Genomic DNA, 18,947 nt, shown 5'->3' on the forward strand with positions numbered 1-18,947 from the left:
GCAACGTTCCTGGATCAAAATTGAAGTGACACGAGGTCGTAGTGCACAAGAATGTTTTCAGGGACTGCGTGAAGCATGTGCCGATGCAGCGTTGCCATATCGCACAGTGGCACGATGGGTTAAAGTGTACCGGGAAGGCAGGGATGCTGTGGAGGACAACACACTTCAACTCCTTGACATTGATGGGGTAATACTGTATCACGCTGTACCTCCAAGGCAGACGACAAACGCGGACTACTACTGCAGTTTCCTGCAGCACCACCTTCGTCCAGCCCTCAGGAGAAAACGACGACACTTGGTGGTGCAGAATCCCATCATTCTTCATGATAATGCAAGGAGTCACATCGCTGCTGCTGTCAGGGACCTCTTGCGCCGCTGGCAATGGGAGATTCTGGAACATCCTCCGTACTCACCCGATATGATCCATGCGATTACGATCTTTTCACCAAAGTGAAAGAACCACTGCGAGGGACCCGGTACAATACCAGAGATGAACTTATCCATGCTATAGGGCGGTCAATACAGAACATCAACAAAGATGGACGCGCTGATGGTGTACGACGCCTTCCAAACATTTGGCAAAAGGTGATAAATAAGGGGGGCGACTATATAGAAGGTACGTAAATGCTGTACCCCTGTGAATAAAGCCATGTCAGAAATATCTAACTGTTGCCATTACTTTTTATCCAGTCCTAGTACTTGAAAATAAATTTAATTATTTTATTGTACAATTCCTTTTAAATTGAAGAAAACAATGATTGATTATATAAAAGTGGCATAATTTGGACTTCTTGCATTACTGGTGAAATATACATGATGAATCACTTGGATGTAGCGATCTGTAAAAGACTTGATGAGTAGGATGCTTTTCTCTTCTTACTTGAAGACAGAAGTAGTAGACACAGCCTTCGAAATATCATTTGTGTTTATCAGGTATAGTCCTAGCCTCGGACACCTAAGAATAAATAATATTTTGCTGAAAAATTTTTATTGTAGGAAAATTACAATGTTACGTCTTTAAGCACAAGCATATGCTACTGGTAACTAATTTGTTAATGTCTTCATAACTTTCGGAATTGTATTGTGTTGAACCCCGCATGATAGATGTTGACTGCATGCTCCACAACACATTATCTTCCGTAACAGATTACCATTGCTTTTTTCGTTGCATAACTTAAATAGGCCTGCTTCATATTCTGTTATCCTTACTCGAGATATGTTTTAAATTTTCATTTTCATACAATAGTTGTGGAATTATAAAATAATTGTATACAATTAAGCAGTAAAAAATTGAAGAGTTCATAATATTTCATCCAAAACAACATTAATTTATGTAAGGGAAATTTTTTTAATTTTAATTGAAAAATGATACCGGTATAGACAAAAGAAAGCAGTTAAAATGAAGTTCTTAAAAAAATGGCGAGATTCCTGTGAAAAATATTTAAAAAGTAAAACAGGTTTACTTAAAAAAATACTGACATATTAACAGAATTAAAAATTAATTACATAGTAAGTGATGCCACTGAGAAGTGTCTTTTACAAAAGAACCATAGTCAAAAAAATACGTTCTTTCAGTAGGAAAAGAAAATTATACAAAGTTGTCTTTAAGTGATTTTTTTACTGTGCTACCAAGGAGTGAGCCATATCGGAAGCGGGTCGCTGCTGTAAGTTTGTTATCAGTTTGTAGTTAAATTACAGACCTACCAACTTTCATGGTTAATATGTGTGTTAGCTGCAATTAGCTCACGACTTTGGCTCTCCTGCATTGATACGATAATCTCTGGGATTACAGGTGATCAGTTCACCTAACTTTAACGTTCGTATTATTATTATTATTATTATTATTATTATTATTATAACTATAAAAAGGGATATCTCCTATTCAATTCTTGTCTCCCACATTTCATCTCTCGTAGGTTGGCAGGTCTGATGTTACATGCACTCTGCAACTGTCAAAGAATGATATAAGTTTAGTTCAATATTTTGTTGATATGACTAAACCCTTGTCTCACGGTTTATTATTATTATTATTATTATTATTATTATTATTATTATTATTATAACTATAAAAAGGGATATCTCCTATTCAATTTTTGTCTCCCACATTTCATCTCTCGTAGGTTGGCAGGTCTGATGTTACATGCACTCTGCAACTGTCAAACAATGATATAAGTTTAGTTCAATATTTTGTTGATATGACTAAACCCTTGTCTCACGGTTTATTATTATTATTATTATTATTATTATTATTATTATTATTATTATTATTATTATTTTATTTTATTTTATTTTTTTTTCGTTTATTTAACAACCCATAAACTTAATGTTAAAGGGCTCCATTATTATGGCTCAGTGAATAGTATGTCTTTTTCCCGACCAATCTATGGTTTGATCCTGCCATGGTTGGAAATTTATCTCATTTTCAGGGACTGAGTGTTTGTTCCTTTTCTTGTACTTGTCCTGTGATGTCTCTGCAGTGACCCTGCATTATACTGACCACATTGTGAGAGAGTCTAGTGTTGGCCCAAAGAAAAGGCCAAAACATTGAGTTGATGATGAGTACCTCAAGTAGAAGGAGGTTGAAGGAATGCATCAAGTGGCGATCATTATTTCAAATTGCATTGTTGTGCTATGGTTATTTTTTTTGTAAAAGATACCTCAGCTGGCACTAACAGTTTGATGAGATAAATGGTAATTGATTACCGGAAATTGTTATTACCTACATTATAACTTAACAAATGATAAAACCATTGAAGGCCCAAAAATAGATGGAGAAGATATAAACATATGAGTTTCATGAGATACGACTAAATAGTCCTACTCTTTTCCTGTGCTTCCACCATATATAGTCCATACTACAGAACGTCCATATGATAAAACGTCCATAAGGTCAAAATGTCCATACGGTGAAAATGTCCATGTACTAAATGTCCATATGACAGAAAGCCCATATGATAAAACGTCCGTTAGGTCAAAATGTCCATAGTGTCAAACGTCCATAATGTCCAAGTTCAAAGGAAAATTCAGCTTGAATAGGATACAATAAATTTTATTCCGTAACTCGTACAAATAAGTTATTAATCATCGGGAACCGGAGCCCCACTTTTAAGTTGGTAACTAATACTTTTAAGATTTAAGAGAATTTCTCCTTTTTCTTTGTACCTGTTGTAGTTTCTCACAATCTGGAGAATTTGTCTTTGATTCGTCAAATACGTTTCATTCCCGGCTCTTTAATTTGTGTACGCCTCACTCTTGCTTGCAATATTTGTGTCCAAATTCCATTTTCTTCGCGCTTTAGGCACTGTATAAATCGCCAAGTGGATGGATGTACAGCCATCACGCGTTGAAGAAGATTGCGCCAGTCTTCTACTGCATTGTTAGTGTGCTGCATGCCTTCCAGGCTTGGGAGGTTCATGTTCCTGAATCGCCAATATATTTTTGCCCTATCTCTATTAAAGTCATGATGTTGGTACGGGTATGCACGAAAAGAAAGAAGTGGCTTACCCTTCTGTGATGGCACTAACTGAGGATTTCTTTCCGTTTTTAAAAAATTCAGTTCTGATTAGTTCTGCATTTGAAAATTTTTACATAGGTTACTATAACTACCATGAACAATGGATGTAGTGTACATTATAGAGCTATGAACATTATGACTCTGGACATCAGAGTGAAGTGGACATTATAGAACTAATGGACATTTTTATTCTGGACGATTTAACATGGACATTTTCAATGTGGACATTTTGACGTATGGACATTATACTCCTGGACTTTATGTCTGGTAACCTTTCCTGTTGATGATTATGATGATATTGTATGAAAATGGAAAAGCTCAAAGTGTCTAAAAAAGTGTCTAAAAATGAAATGGATTACAAAATTACATCTTTGCACAAAGAACAGAGACCAATTGTTGTTATACATTTACGGTCTTACTAATAAAAACTCTTTATACAGACGTTTAACTGTCTTATACTTATACAATGAGTAGCTCGTTTATAAGTCGTGTGTAAATTCCTTACTAATAATCACTACATACGTCGTGTATAACAATACAACTGTAACATAGGAACGTCATAGTTTCGTCATTACTTCGTTACGAAAGGTAATAGAATATCTGAGGTTCTCTATTGCATCCGGTAGAGCACTCTAGTGTGCCGTGTTAAATATCGATAGTACAACTGGCTCTGATCGATTACCACATTATATTTTGGTCAAAGAGTATAAGCTACAGCAATATTATTCTTATTATTCTGTGCTCTTTGGTTTGTTCTTCTGTGGTTACAAGGCAACCATCATCATAAAATGACAGTCAATACAAACAGCTGTTAGAGGGGCGGCCATTTTTTCTCTATATACAACGCTTAAACAAGGGGTTTCGTGTATATAACAACTGCAAAGCAATTCCCACATATAATTACAGGCTGTTTATACATCCATCTCTTATGCATGGTTTATTAGTAAAGTATTCTGTCTCATCTCTGGATAAGTCTCGTATAAAAACTGTACACGGTTTATTAGTAAGACCGTTAGAAAGGACTGCAAATTTATGTTCACTTTTGTCAATATTAACACTTTAGTAATATGCGTGAAAGTTAATTTTTTAGTATACTGTTATGCACTTGTCTTTCTGCTGCATTTTCAAGAGTTTAGATTACGGTACTTTTTTCTTCGAATCTGTTGCTGTAAACATTAATATTGACAATATCTACATGTTAATATATATTGTATTGCAACATGAAATGCCTTGTTAGATGTGGCTGAAAACTGGCTGTTGGTACTGTTAAATTTTCGTTTGTTGTAAAAAATTAAGGTTATATTGTAATAACTTTGGTGCTGATGAATTGTGCCTTGTTATAGACAATTGAATTGAGTCAGTATCAGCTGTCTTTATCTTTAATTTGACATTCCGTCTTCAATATTCATTCTGGAGTAAGAAAAGCCAAAGATATTATATATATTACATTTTGTAGCCGAGAACAAGTTTGTTAATTTAATACGTTGACTTAATCTTTTGTAAGAATATATTGTCAAATTGATTTCTCACTTACGTAATGTCTCTTGAATGGATATGGTAATAAAGAAAGCTTTTTAACATTGTGTGTCTCAATTTATTCCTACATTAGGTACAATTGATCTCTATGTTCTTCATTTTGTTGCAAATATTTATATTTATATTTATTCTTAATTTGTAGTTGTCTCACTTTTTATGGTTGATCAAAACAATTTAATAGCATGAACACAATCAAAGTGAATTTTGGATATACCTTGAGTGATAAAATTTGTACATATAGTGACAATGTTTTGTGTTTAAATATTTTTTTTTCAGCTAGATTGAGATTTTGACCCACTCTGCGTTATTGAGGTAATTTGTTTCAAATTTTGTATCAAACTTATGGTCACAATCGTGATTGGTAAGTGATATGCATTTATCCAGGGTGCGAATTAACGGGCAGTGGGATGGGGGGGATTTCCTCCCCTGTTGGAAAGTTATCCCCCTCTCATAAGTTCATATGAACATCCCTGCCAGGAATGATGTCTATCCCCCCCCTCACAAAATATAATAATTGTTTTAATACGAGTATATGTACTTTATAAAGTACAAAGTAAGCAAAAATATAATATTTCTGTATTATTATCTCCGGCAAGCTGACAACAATTAATAACTTAGAAATTACACATCTTATCATAAGCTTGTTCACAGATATAATTATTATTATGATCAAGATGCAAGAAAAGCAACTCAGTGCGACCAGCGTTGAACCGTATCGAATGAGGATAATAATTTTATGTACGTATGGTTTTTTTTATCTGGGATTCTGCCCCCCCCCCCCGCATCAGAAATCTTAATTCGCACCCTGCTTTTATCTACTTGTTAACAGACTTCAGAATTCATTCTATATCGTGCATAAAGAATACGATTACTTACTTACTGGCGTTTAAGGAACCCGGAGGTTCATTGCCGCCCTCACATAAGCCCGCCATCGGTCCCTATCCTGAGCAAGATTAATCCAGTCTCTACCATCATATCCTACCTCCCTCAAATCCATTTTAATATCTTCCCATCTACGTCTCGACCTCCCCAAAGGTCTTTTGCCCTCCGGCCTCCCAACTAACACTCTATTATGCATTTCTGGATTCGCCCATACGTGCTACATGTCCTGCCCATCTCAAACGTCTGGATTTTATGGTCCTAATTATGTCAGGTGAAGTATACAATGCGTGCAGTTCTGCGTTGTGTAACTTTCTCCATTCTCCTGTAACTTCATCCCTCTTAGCCCCAAATAGTTTCCTAAGAACCTTATTCTCAAACACCCTTAATCTCTGTTCCTCTCTCAAAGTGAGAGTCCAAGTCTCACAACCATACAGAACAACCGGTAATATAACTGTTTTATAAATTCTAACTTTCAGATTTTTTGACAGAAGACTAGATGACAAAAGCTTCTCAACCGAATAATAACAGGCATTTCCCATATTTATTCTGCGTTTAATTTCCTCCCGAGTGTCATTTATGTTTGTTACTGTTGCTCCAAGATATTTGAATTTTTCCACCTCTTCGAAGGATAAATCTCCAATTTTATAGTTCCATTTCGTACTATATTCTGGTCACGAGACATAATCATATACTTAGTCTTTTCGGGATTTACTTCCAACTCAGTCGCTTTACTTGTTTCAACTAGAATTTCCGCGTTTCCCCTAATCGTTCGTGGATTTTCTCCTAACATATTCACTAAAGAAGGATATTAGCTTTTCAAAATTGGGACACCTCGGAAAGTGGGAACAATAGGCCTAAATGAATGGTGAACTTATTAAATAGCTATAAATTTACGTGAGAAATATAAAAAAACGCAATAAAAATAAACACTCACCATAAAAACAACACATTGCAATACATGAATGGATGGATGTAGTTTTCGTCTTTCTCTTTATACTCCGATATTTTTATCAACCAATATAACCTCTCTCTGTTGGTTTAAGATGTATCTCTTGCTTAACGGTTGTTTTATATTGACGTGTCCAGCCAACACTTGTATAACCAATGTTTCTGTTTCATGTTTTTGTTGAGGTGTTCAGTGAAACGCCATATATTCACGTGGTGGGGAACAGCTAATTTTTGGAATTGTGAATGAAATCCTTCGACTGCATTGTTGGTTCGTTAATGACCATTGGGAACCTGATCTACACATTCCACCATGCGGGAGGAAACTTTGTGGACACAGCTCTCCTCCGACCAACAGCCGACCACTGATGTACGGAACCACTATATATGACATCAACTGAAACACTTCTGGAACCGTCCATTTAATAAATCCGATATCAGTTGTACTTACATCTTGTATCAAAGGTAAGGTCATCATCTCTTGTATCTGATGCCTTATTCGCGTTTAATAATGCTAAAGGGGCATAGACTCACCAGATTCTTAGACATGAGTGTTTAGAATTTTGACATTATTTGTATTTTAGATAATTAATTTAATAAGACCAAATTTATATCTGAGCACCATTGTCCTATAGTATATTGTGATACAAGTGTGGTAAGTGCATTGTAACAGAATCGAGGAAACAGTTTGAAAAAACGAAGCGAAGCCGATATTCTATTATGCATATTGTGTATTGATCTATTTTTTAGCCGATCTTAAAAAAATAAATGATTAATAATTTTTCATTTAAATAGTTTGTTTTTGGACGCTAACATTTTTATGTGTGATCGCCGTTTGTTATTTGTCGATAGGTGTCATTCATTTGTTATTATTCGTATTTGTAAATAGGTGTTATTCATTTGTTATTTACTTACCGCACGTGTGTTGTAAGTTTCACTTACAAGGCCTCTCAAGAACATCGGTAAAATTGTTAAAAAAAATACGATGGGCCAAAAAAGTAATTAATGGTATGCGAAAATGCATGTTGGTGTTACAGCTCTTGTACTTCTATCCTGACATAAGGGCTAATTCGTTCGCAGAGTGCTTTGAACTTTTGAGGTAGAGCAAGTCTCAGATGCATTTTAAAATGTCAAGCTAGGGGCTAGTTTTGACATGCCCGCAATAAAAAACAGTAGGCCTAAATACGAAGCTGAAGCGTAAAATACCGTTTGTGTTTAATATTGATACGTAGTGAAATTATTAGTATATTATGACACTCTTCTGAAATCGCCGTTCTTTTAATAAATTTATAAGAAAAATTATAGACTAAGTAAAAAGACTTGGCTCGTATTCACCTAGAGATTTTAAGCTTCGCCAGAATTGCAAGTGTCAGAACAGAACATATTTTGCGGTATCTTGATTCCTTTATAAATGAGATAATTTTAAAGTATTTTATTATTAGCACACTACATTAGAATCAGATATGCTTAACTATATTGTTACTGCCAATAAAAATGTAATGACAAGGTTTGATATGCGAGTATGTAGGCTACGAGTAATAGGCCTACTATAGTAGGAGGAACAACGTAAATAATAATAATAATAATAATAATAATAATAATAATAATAATAATAAACAGATGCATTATAGGGGCCACCCATCACATATTATACGCAAAAAAATTCAGCGGAAGTAATGGTTCGATTAGCGTTTTTAGTATTCGATAAGCATTAAATGCTACCACATTAAAAATTTAAATAAAAAGAATTTAAACCGTTTGTTACTACTGAAGTGTTTTTAGTCAGTTTGTATTATATTTTTGATCCAGGGAAAATATATTTTACTATTACTACCATTATTTCCATTTTGAAGTAAGCTACAAATCAACAGTAACTCATAAAACTGACTATTAATTTAGAAGTTTGCAACATATTTTATGTCGATTATAACAACAATACATATCGATAGTAACATTCATACCATTCAACCAATAAGGAGATTGGCCTCTATAATGCACCTGTTCGTAATATAATAATAATAATAATAATAATAATAATAATAATAATAATAATAATAATAATAATACCCACATTAGCCCCACCTGCACTTGAACTGCGGTAAAAAAACGTTTCTCTAAATGGATTGCGTATAATGAAAACCACAGACTATAACTATACTGACATTTGGAAAAGCTGCTCTACAGACGTTACTGTTTACCAGCTCAAAATCTGACACAGAAAATGTTGGGTTTAATGCAAGATTATTTATAAGTTGATAAACTGAAGCATATGTTGCTTGAGTTTTCCGAAATGTAAGGCAATAAACAAGTGGAAACGTAATTTCTTATTAAGTCAATCTACGTGAATAGTTGTACTGTACGAACTGATTAGGAATTGTTTTGAATGTTCCCATCACTGAAAATAAGTTCTACTCATATGTTCCTTAATGTCGAAAATGTCAAAATTCTATTCTCGTGTAAACCGGAATCATAAATAAAGAAATTTTCTCCCCCTAATGTTTTTATCGTATAGTTGTTCAATAATTACTACACTTACCGTTAATGGCACTGGACGACGAACCCAATTCTGTTGATAAGATACTTTGCGACTAAAAACCTCTTCGTTGTTCACTTCTGATAGATACTGCAGCAGGTTGTTCTGTGGGATTTGTTTTCTCTCGATTTCTTATTCGGTCTGAAACTTCTCGGACACTACTGTACTTCCGTGATGCAAATGCTTTTCAGTTCGTCCCTGTTTATGCGTATGTTGTCGAAGTCTCAATTTGTTGTACTCTTGGCATTGTAGCCTACGCATTCCGATGAAAATAACGCTAAAATGTGTGTGTTGAGCGGACATTTCTTGTATGGTATCCCTGTATAACAAAACTGGATTATAATTTTGTGTTAAATTAATTGAAGTCATACTTAGGTCTCGATTTTTTCTCAGGTGACAGACAATTTTCTGAAAATTACTTACACAACCATGACAACGCTAATAATCCATTGTGAACAGTAGGATATAAATGGCTTACATTTTTGTAATATCACCTTGGAAACAGAATTAAAAATGAACAGATAATAAAATCCTCAGGAATGTATTTTTGGAAAGTACGAGGGAAGCGAATGAGGAAAATAAATAGGTTAAAAGAAATTTAAAATAAATTTTAAAATGTGTATATGTAATGTAAGTAGACCTATCTAGGTATGTACTCGTATAAAATTGTATGCTAGTAGAAGAATGGTAGCTAAATGATTGGAGGTCAATGTTATCATTCAACTTTCTGAGGCACTGCAACCATTTAAATAAATAAATAAATAGACAGATAAGTAAATAATAAATAAATAAAATTTGTAAGTAAATAACTTATTAAATAAGTAAATAAATAAATAACTAAATAAATGAATAAATAGCTAAATAAATTAATAAATAAATAAATATAAATGACTGAATGTATGAATAAAATAAATAAATCAATTAATCAAATAAATAAATAAAAATAAGTAAACTAAATAAAATTAATAAATAAGTCAATAAAGAAATAAAATTGAGTAAATAGATAAATAAATAAGTAAATGTCAGTGAATGAGTGAATGAATGAATAATTTAATAAATAATGAATGAATAAATAAGTGAATGCATAAATGAATGAATAAATGAGTAAATGAATTAACCCCTTCAGGCCTTATGTACATTATAGTGTACATTGTTTCTTTTTTTTCTTTTTTGGAATGTCTTCGATACTTTTAAATATTTTGAAAAATTGAATGTGATAGAAATGGAGAATATTATTTTTGAAACATTTCTATACCTGAATTAAAAATAAAATTTAAAATTTTGAGGCCCCACGGGTCAAAATTGTCGCCAAATTTTGATTTTCTGTGAAGACTTGATTTGGGAATTTTGGATGCCCAGAATGATTGTGTGACCAGTTTTTTTTTCAATTTTGTTTAATATAAATTCAGGTCCGAAGGAATTAAAATGAGTGAATTAATGAATATCATATGTAAATGTCTGGATGGATGAATGAATGAGTACATAAGTAAATAATCCTTGCAAACTTGAGTTGGACTTTTTAAAACTGGCTGGATATTCTTACTGCTATGGTGCTAAACATTGGTGTTTTGGCTGAATGAGCTTTTTTTTTGCAATTCATTTTATATTTCAGATGTGTCTAGTAATGTCATAAAATAATGTTATAAATTTCAATCAAAGACGCAACTATCTGCAAATGTAACTCATGTTACATTATAATACATTTTTATATACAATTTTAATCATATTTGAATTTACACTACATTGAAATTCATCTTTTTATCTTATTTCTTGTTACAATTAGTATACATATAACTCATGAAATTTTATCACCATGTATTACACACTGTTCGTATTTGCTTTTATAAATCTAATTTAATCTAAGTTCAGATCACATAATTTTAATATATCTGATGATGCCCCACAAGGCGAAAACGTTTATATACCTTATATTCATGTAGCAAATAAACATTTGCAGATAGTTGTGTCTTTTATTGAAATTTATAACATTATTTTATGAATGAGCTTTACCAAACAATGAACATTTTAACAGATTTAGACAGTTTTTTTGAGACATTTTTCTATATTGAACATTTTCTCTCTGGATAAAATCGAATGAACAGTAATTCATGTTTGGATATTATACTGTAGTAGGATCTTTTCTTTAAATGGGCGGTATATTAGTCGATCTCGTTTGATAATTTCTTCTCATAATTATAAAGTGTCGAACAAGCGCGCATTCCGTATAGGCAGTTAAAACCATGACGCCTTAGACCACGCGGCTACGGCGCGTCTTTATACTGCGCATAATGAGAAAGTAAAACACGAGCGATTGAAATAGTTTAATGAATTTCTTATTCTATTATTAATGCTGCAATAATTACACATAACCTTTAAATACCCAGTTCAATGACAATTTACTTCAATCTATCAACTTGAGATTTGTTGAACTCCCATGAAGTAGAAATGTATTTATTTAATCTGACAGGATTAAGCCCATAAGACCTTCTCTTCGATCCTACCAGATAGCACAATACATATAAATCCAAATAATACAAACACCGACAAAAATAACACAAATTAAATTAAAGCCCTATAGAGGGACAACAGGGTCAAAGAATTGATTTAATACAAGAAAAAAAAAGATAGCAATGATGATAGTGATATAATGATAGTAATAATAATAATAATAATAATAATAATAATAATAATGATAATAATAATAGTAATAATAATAATGACAATAAATACATATTAAGGGTAAAACCGACAACAGCATAGTTACAATATTATGTCATGGGTTAAGCCGAAGTTGCGCAACCTGACAGATGTTTAACACGCAATTCCTTGAACTAGAATGTGATTCTTTAATTTAAATTTGAATTTTGATATTGTCCGACAGTCTCTGACATGGTCAGAGAGAGAATTTCAGAGTCGTGGAATCGATATGCTGAAAGATGATGAGTTGAAGAATGCTCTGTGCAGAGGAATAGAGAGAAGGTACATGTTCCGAGTTCGAGGTAGTAAAAGGTAAACAAAACGAGATGTTAGATAAGACGGTGTGGGTGATTTTAAATAGTAATAAGAGGGAATTGAAGAATCTTCTTTCTTTAAGTGGATTCTGAGACAACAGTTCTAGTGACGGTGTTACATGATCGAATTTTTTAATATTACAAACGAAACGAACGCAGATTTGTGAACACACTTTAAGATCAGTATTTAGATTCGTGAAAACAGAATCGCAATAATCGAAGTGGGGCATCACTACACTAAAGTAGTCCAAGCCTTGCATGACGGATTGAAGTATTTTGCCTATGAGGCATTTGGAAATTGAAAGAATTATAGATTGTTAATTGTTATTAGTGGTTCAATTTACCTTAGGCCTATTGTAAATGCAACTCATTATTCAGGAGATAAGCGCTTTCGAAAATTCGATTGTATTTGTAATCTAATCACCATCATCATTGACATTTCACGAATAGACTTAACAGCCTATTTCGGCATCAGTCCATTTTCTAGCAAGTTAACGTGTTCATTCCATCTAAATGCATTTTATTTTATTTTTATCATCTATTGAAAAAAAAAAGATTCGAATTTTATAAACGTTTTTTAAATTCATTTAAGCTATAAAGTAATGGTTTTAGGTACCATTCCAAAGGAAGTACTCATTCGCAAATTTGACCATATTACACCTTCGTTCAGATATTTATCCTGGCTGCGACTCAATAACCGTAGATCACTTCATTCGCTTTCTCTTCTGTTTCGAGTTCTCCACACTTCTACTCCAAATTATCTTCGTTCCCGGTTTAACTACTTATCCTGCAATCACAATCTAAACACCAGGTCACAAGAGAGCCAAATCCTAGCAATTCCTCCCCATAGAACATCCCACTATTCATCCTCTTTCACTGTCTCCGTCCCTCGTGAATGGAATTCTCTACCTCAGAAGATTAGGGGCTGCCAGACAATAACTACTTTCAAGACAAAGCTCAACAATTTCTTACTGACGCAGACAAATTGAAGTTGTAATTATAATCATAATCGAGTTTAATGATTTAATTATATTTAGGTATGATTATTATTATTAATGTTATTATTAGTACATAATTATTTCATTGGAGTGTTGGGAAGGTAAAAGAATTGTTATGTATTGTATTGTATTGTATTATATAGTATTAATTATGTTTTGCTCCTTAGCAATATAGTAATTTTGTATTTTTGTATCGCACTGGTTGAGTGGAAGAGAAGGCCGAATGGCCTTAACTCTGCCAGTTAAAATAAACCATTATTATTATTATTATTATTATTATTATTATTATTATTATTATTATTATTATTATTATTATTATTATTATTACTAGAGCCGGATTTTTATGTAATTACTAGGGAACGAAGTTGAGACACCAAAATATTGCCTAGACACAGCTACAGGTTTAAGGAACACAGGATATAGGATGACGTTAGCTGTTTACTTTACTGATGTACCTTCGGGTTCGTATACAAAATGAAAGACGTCGCGTGAAGGGATCTCTGTTGATTCGAAGTTTAATTGGTGCGGGTTTTGTATCGTTTACTGTACTATAATAGATTGTTTCGACACAGTACGCCTATTTTCTGTTTAAAAAATAAACCTTTCGTATGGAATTCAGTTGTGATCTAGCAAAGGTACTGTGAATATCACCAATAAAATCTGCAGCTTTGCTTGTGCTTGTAAAAGACTTTGGAGATGACTATTTTTCAGTCAAGAACAAAAATATATTATGGTGTAAAGTGTGTACGTTAGACATAAAAGTTAATAAGCGTTATGATTTACAAAAACATTGTAACTCTAAAAGATACATTGAAAATATTGAATTATTTAGTGATTTGATTTCGGGTCAGTCCACTTTTTATTATGACTTGTGTTCGATGCTGATATGTGCTAATATTCCTTTCCATAAACTTGAAAATCCACATTTGAAACACTCTATTCAAAAGTATACGTTTAAAAAATTGCGGACTCCAATGGCGTAGCATGAAATTTTGAGCAGGGGAAGCTAACTCAAGTTGTCTTTCATGCAATACGAGAAAACGTATTACAAAAATACAGTCTTAAAATAAATAGTAGTCAATGTCAAGTCAGCAGTCAAAGATTGGTTGGAACCTCGTAACACCAATAAGGCATGACCTCAAATGGTACGTAGTAAAATATGATTTCACGGTTTACACATATCTCTAACAAATAGACACGTATACGTATAACATTAGCTCACTCCCTGTCATACTTAGATAAATCACAATATTAACAGTCAATAGATACACTATTAGTATCATTACGTAAGTATGCGTCTGTATTTTGAGTGTGTCCTTCATTGACTGCAAGGGAGTCATTTGTTTTTTAAATGGCACTTTTGTTCGTAAGTCAGTCTTGATAATAGAATTGTCCTAAAAAATTCAAGTAAATTGGTGTCAGGAACTGTTATTTCACTCATTATTTATTATATCAGCCACAATGCACACTAACACTTCAACTGAACACAACTGACGAAAAGGGATAACTCGGAAACTACTTATTTTAAATGTTAAAGCTAGCTTCTTGGGAGCCTTGCGACCAGTGTAGTTTATTTAGAAAGGGATGGAAAATCTGCGGGGTGGGTTACACAGAAGAAACCAGTCTGCTTGGAAGCTGGTGTGTGAAGGCTTCTTGTTTACTGCTGCATCACAAATCATCCTGAGCTGCCGCATCACAATATTTAACGCGTAAATATAAATTCTATTAAAATAAATAAATAAATAAATAATTTTGTATATAAACTGCAGGTTTATTATGAAATTATTATTAACTGTGGACGCTGAGCTTTTTAGCTTACATTGACGCTACGCCACTGGCGGACTCTAACAACCATGCGCAGACAATATTTACCCTCGTGTTATGAAATAACTTTGAATACGATTGGCTGTTGGTAACAAGAAAAGTGTTAAACTAAAAGTGAATAAATCTTGAAAAAATCCTGCTTATTCGAAATTATGTGAAGTAAATAATGAATGGGCAAAAGAAAGATTATACTAAATAAAATCTACTTAAAATTCGCATCAATAACATCGTATGAAGTCGAAAGAACATTTTCTTGTTCATGTTTTCTACAGAGAAGAGAACGAAGTAAGGCGCCTTCGTAAATGTGTGTTATACCCTAATTGTTTCAGTCACCTGATGATACCCAGCGATGTTTTGATTCAAGCACAGCAGCTCTCTGTACAAGTCCCTGTACTACTCTGAGTTGATGTAAACAACACGACTTGTATGATGTAGTTAACTTCATAGGTTCGGTGTCTAAACTTCCATCTCTAGTAATAACATACGTATTGTATTTCTTGTCATCTACAAATATATAAATTAATTTCGTGTGTGTTGATTTTTTAATGTTATTTTATTGGGTTATTTTACGACGCTGTATCAACATCTTAGGTTATTTAGCGTCTGAATGAAATGAAGGTGATAATGCCGGTGAAATGAGTCCGGGGTCCAGCACCGAAAGTTACCCAGCATTTGCTCGTGTTGGGTTGAGGGAAAACCCCGGAAAAAACCTCAACCAGTTAACTTGCCCCGACCGGGATTCGAACCCAGGCCACCTGGTTTCGCGGCCGAGAAAGAGATGGATCGAAACTGGAACAGGTCACATGATCTAATACTTGTTCGCGTGATGCTAATAATGGAGATTATGATTTTGTATTAAAGATGCAGTTTTTAATACAAAATCAAAATCTCCATTATTAGCATGTTCGAACATGAGAGAGGCAACCAAGACATTAAAAAACTTCGTCTTATATCAAATTATTTCATATGAAAAACTAATCGTAAGATATGTCTAAAATTCTTAAGGGCTTAAAACATCAGTGAAGGGCAGCGAATATTTTTATAACAAGGTGGATCAAACACGACAGACCTCCTTCTGCGGAGCGAACATCAGCGAAAATATCGAACTTCGCCGTAGGCCTACTCGACAAACTTGAACCGAACATAGTGCCTATAATGCACAATATATATATATATATATAAAATATATATATATATACATATATATATATACATATATATATATAAAGTTAGTCACTATATCGAAAATGAGCAGTATGGCAAGTATCTACGCATTAGGCCTAATGACATGAAATGCACATAACCTCCTTAGTCCTGAAGAAAATTTTGTGATTCAGAAATCTATGAAATTTTAATACAGTGTGGCAAATGAAATAATTAAGAAAAAATATACGCATGATGAAAGTAACTCTAAATTGATACATCCTATAGCAGACCTTGGGACTCAATGTATAGTAAATTAAATATATTAAGTCTGATTGAATATTCAGTTTGATTTTATAATATACGATACAAAAAAAAAACAATTTTTACTTTAAAATCTAGAAGCCCGACTTCACCCATAGCAGACACAACGTATATCTCAATTTTAAAGTAATATGTACAAATTTTTTAAGGTACGAATCTCTTTATGCAATCAAACAGAATAATGTTTTATTTAACCCATTCAATATAATATATTTTTTTTAATATTATCAATAATCCAGTGACTTGCCTACATGCATACGTTGCATCTCCTTCTTTCCAGAAACACCCATCTTGGAGTACTGTATGTGAGGCTGGTATGTAAATTAATTTGGTTCAATTCATGTTTAGGTGGTACTGCCGTCTCTTCTAAACATCCTCAATTACTTTCAAGAAAATTTAAAACAGTCTTCTTGAGATGGCGGGATTTTAGAAAAATAATGTTTAATGTATCCCATAAGAGACGCTAGGACTGAGGAGGATAAACGACCTGTTTTGTATGACTGCACGCACATGGAAAATGCGTATATACAATCGTTCCGTTCATCGTCGCTTGTGAAATGCGCATAAACGATCATTTTTTTCCAACTGCACATGGAAAGTACGTTTATACAACAATTCCGTTCATTTGCATATGCCAGGTTTTCATAAACGACCATTTTATTCAACTGCGCATGGAAAGTACAAAACTGCGCGTGTGAAGAGCTCATAAAGGACCTCACCTGGCGACTGCGCATGGCAAGGACGCATAAGACATTGTTACGTGCAATTTCACATTTGAGAAACGTATAAACGATTGCTTTGTGCAGGAAAGAAAGCAAGCAGGAAGTACTTTGTCACTACTAGTTTCCAAGAATTACGGAAGGCTTAAGGTGAAATAAAATATTTATATTAAAATTAATTTATTTAAAGGAAATTAATGAATATTGCAATAAATATAATCACCTTTCAACTGATGATAAAGATACGCTAAAATGTTTAAGTGAAGAACTGGAAGCTCACTGGAGTGTACAAGGACCTGAAGAAATATTTTGGAGCTAAATAAGAGCATGGCCACAAAACTGCTTATGTTAGGCGGAATCTTCTTTGAAGAGTCAGTTGACATGTTTACTGGTTACCGTGGGCTGAAAGGAAATTCATAAGCGATAGAGAAAGCATTTGACACAACATGTTTCAGATTCTGAAGGAACTTGAAGCAAAGTGAACTCACGATTGTTTCTATTAAAAATCTTGCAACCTTTAAGACAAAAGGGGTGCTTAATATAATTTTAAAATGTAGGAATTGCACAATAGATCAACACAGTGATTGTTGGATCAAAATGATCCCAAATAAACTAACCCAGGCGTCTCAAGGCCAACGCATAAAAGTTGTTACAGAGAGCAAATGTAGATACCGTAATCAGCTGAAGAGATAAGCGCAGCACCCGAAGATAGCCGATCGTTGATTCATGTTACAAGCATGAGCGAGCTAAGTAACTGTCGCGGGAGAAAAACCAAATTTATTTTGTAATTATATAACAATAAGTAAAAAGAAGACATCTGAAGCATGAAGAACTATACATGTTACGTAATTATTTAAGCACAAGGAACTGGCCTCATACCCCATTATCTCCTGGCATAGTTACCTCATAAGTGGCGCCTTGTTGGTATCACTTGTGAGGCTCAGACGTGTCTTCAGACAGTTGACTAAACAACAATAATACTTCATTTCTAGTAAATGGTTTTGGTATCTTTCTTTTCTTTTAAGTTTATAGTATATTTAATAAAATAAAATAAAATAATAATAATAATAATAATAATAATAATAATAATAATAATAATAATAAGAATAATAATAAAATTACAATTATTAATCTTGTTGATTGTTAAAGTACGTATTCTTATGATATGCCAATATTAATATATTCACTACAATAATAGTTAAATAATATATATCGTAATGTTTTCAATAATTAAAAATAACCGAAACATCTTAGAAATTCACAAATAATTATTTTAAATTAGAACTATTCAAATCTTAAATCTGGTTTCAAATTCTTTTCTCAAGTCCTTCAGTACTTCATTATATTTGTTACACTGGTCTTGATTCAAATTAAGTAACAATCTTAGATTAATGAAGTGGTACCGGTAACAGTTACCCACTGAAACTTGCGACTCCTACAATTTCGCTTTTCCTACGAAAACTTTTATTTCTTCATACATTTGCGGTAATAAGGACATTCTTTCTTCGGAAATGGATA

General features: G+C 33.2%; 1 protein-coding gene across 1 annotated transcript in view; it reads left to right on the forward strand.

Moving 5' to 3' along the window:
- The window catches only part of LOC138704510 (uncharacterized), a 45,437-nt gene extending 38,099 nt beyond the window's left edge, over nt 1-7,338 (forward strand). Inside the window, exon 7 of the transcript XR_011333361.1 lies at nt 7,072-7,338. The gene's annotated coding sequence lies outside the window, so the exon portion shown is untranslated. The remainder of the gene's footprint in view (nt 1-7,071) is intronic.
- The last annotated feature ends 11,609 nt before the right edge of the window (nt 7,339-18,947 follow it).

Source organism: Periplaneta americana, chromosome 8, assembly GCF_040183065.1.
Source record: "Periplaneta americana isolate PAMFEO1 chromosome 8, P.americana_PAMFEO1_priV1, whole genome shotgun sequence".
NCBI classification, from domain to species: domain Eukaryota; kingdom Metazoa; phylum Arthropoda; class Insecta; order Blattodea; family Blattidae; genus Periplaneta; species Periplaneta americana.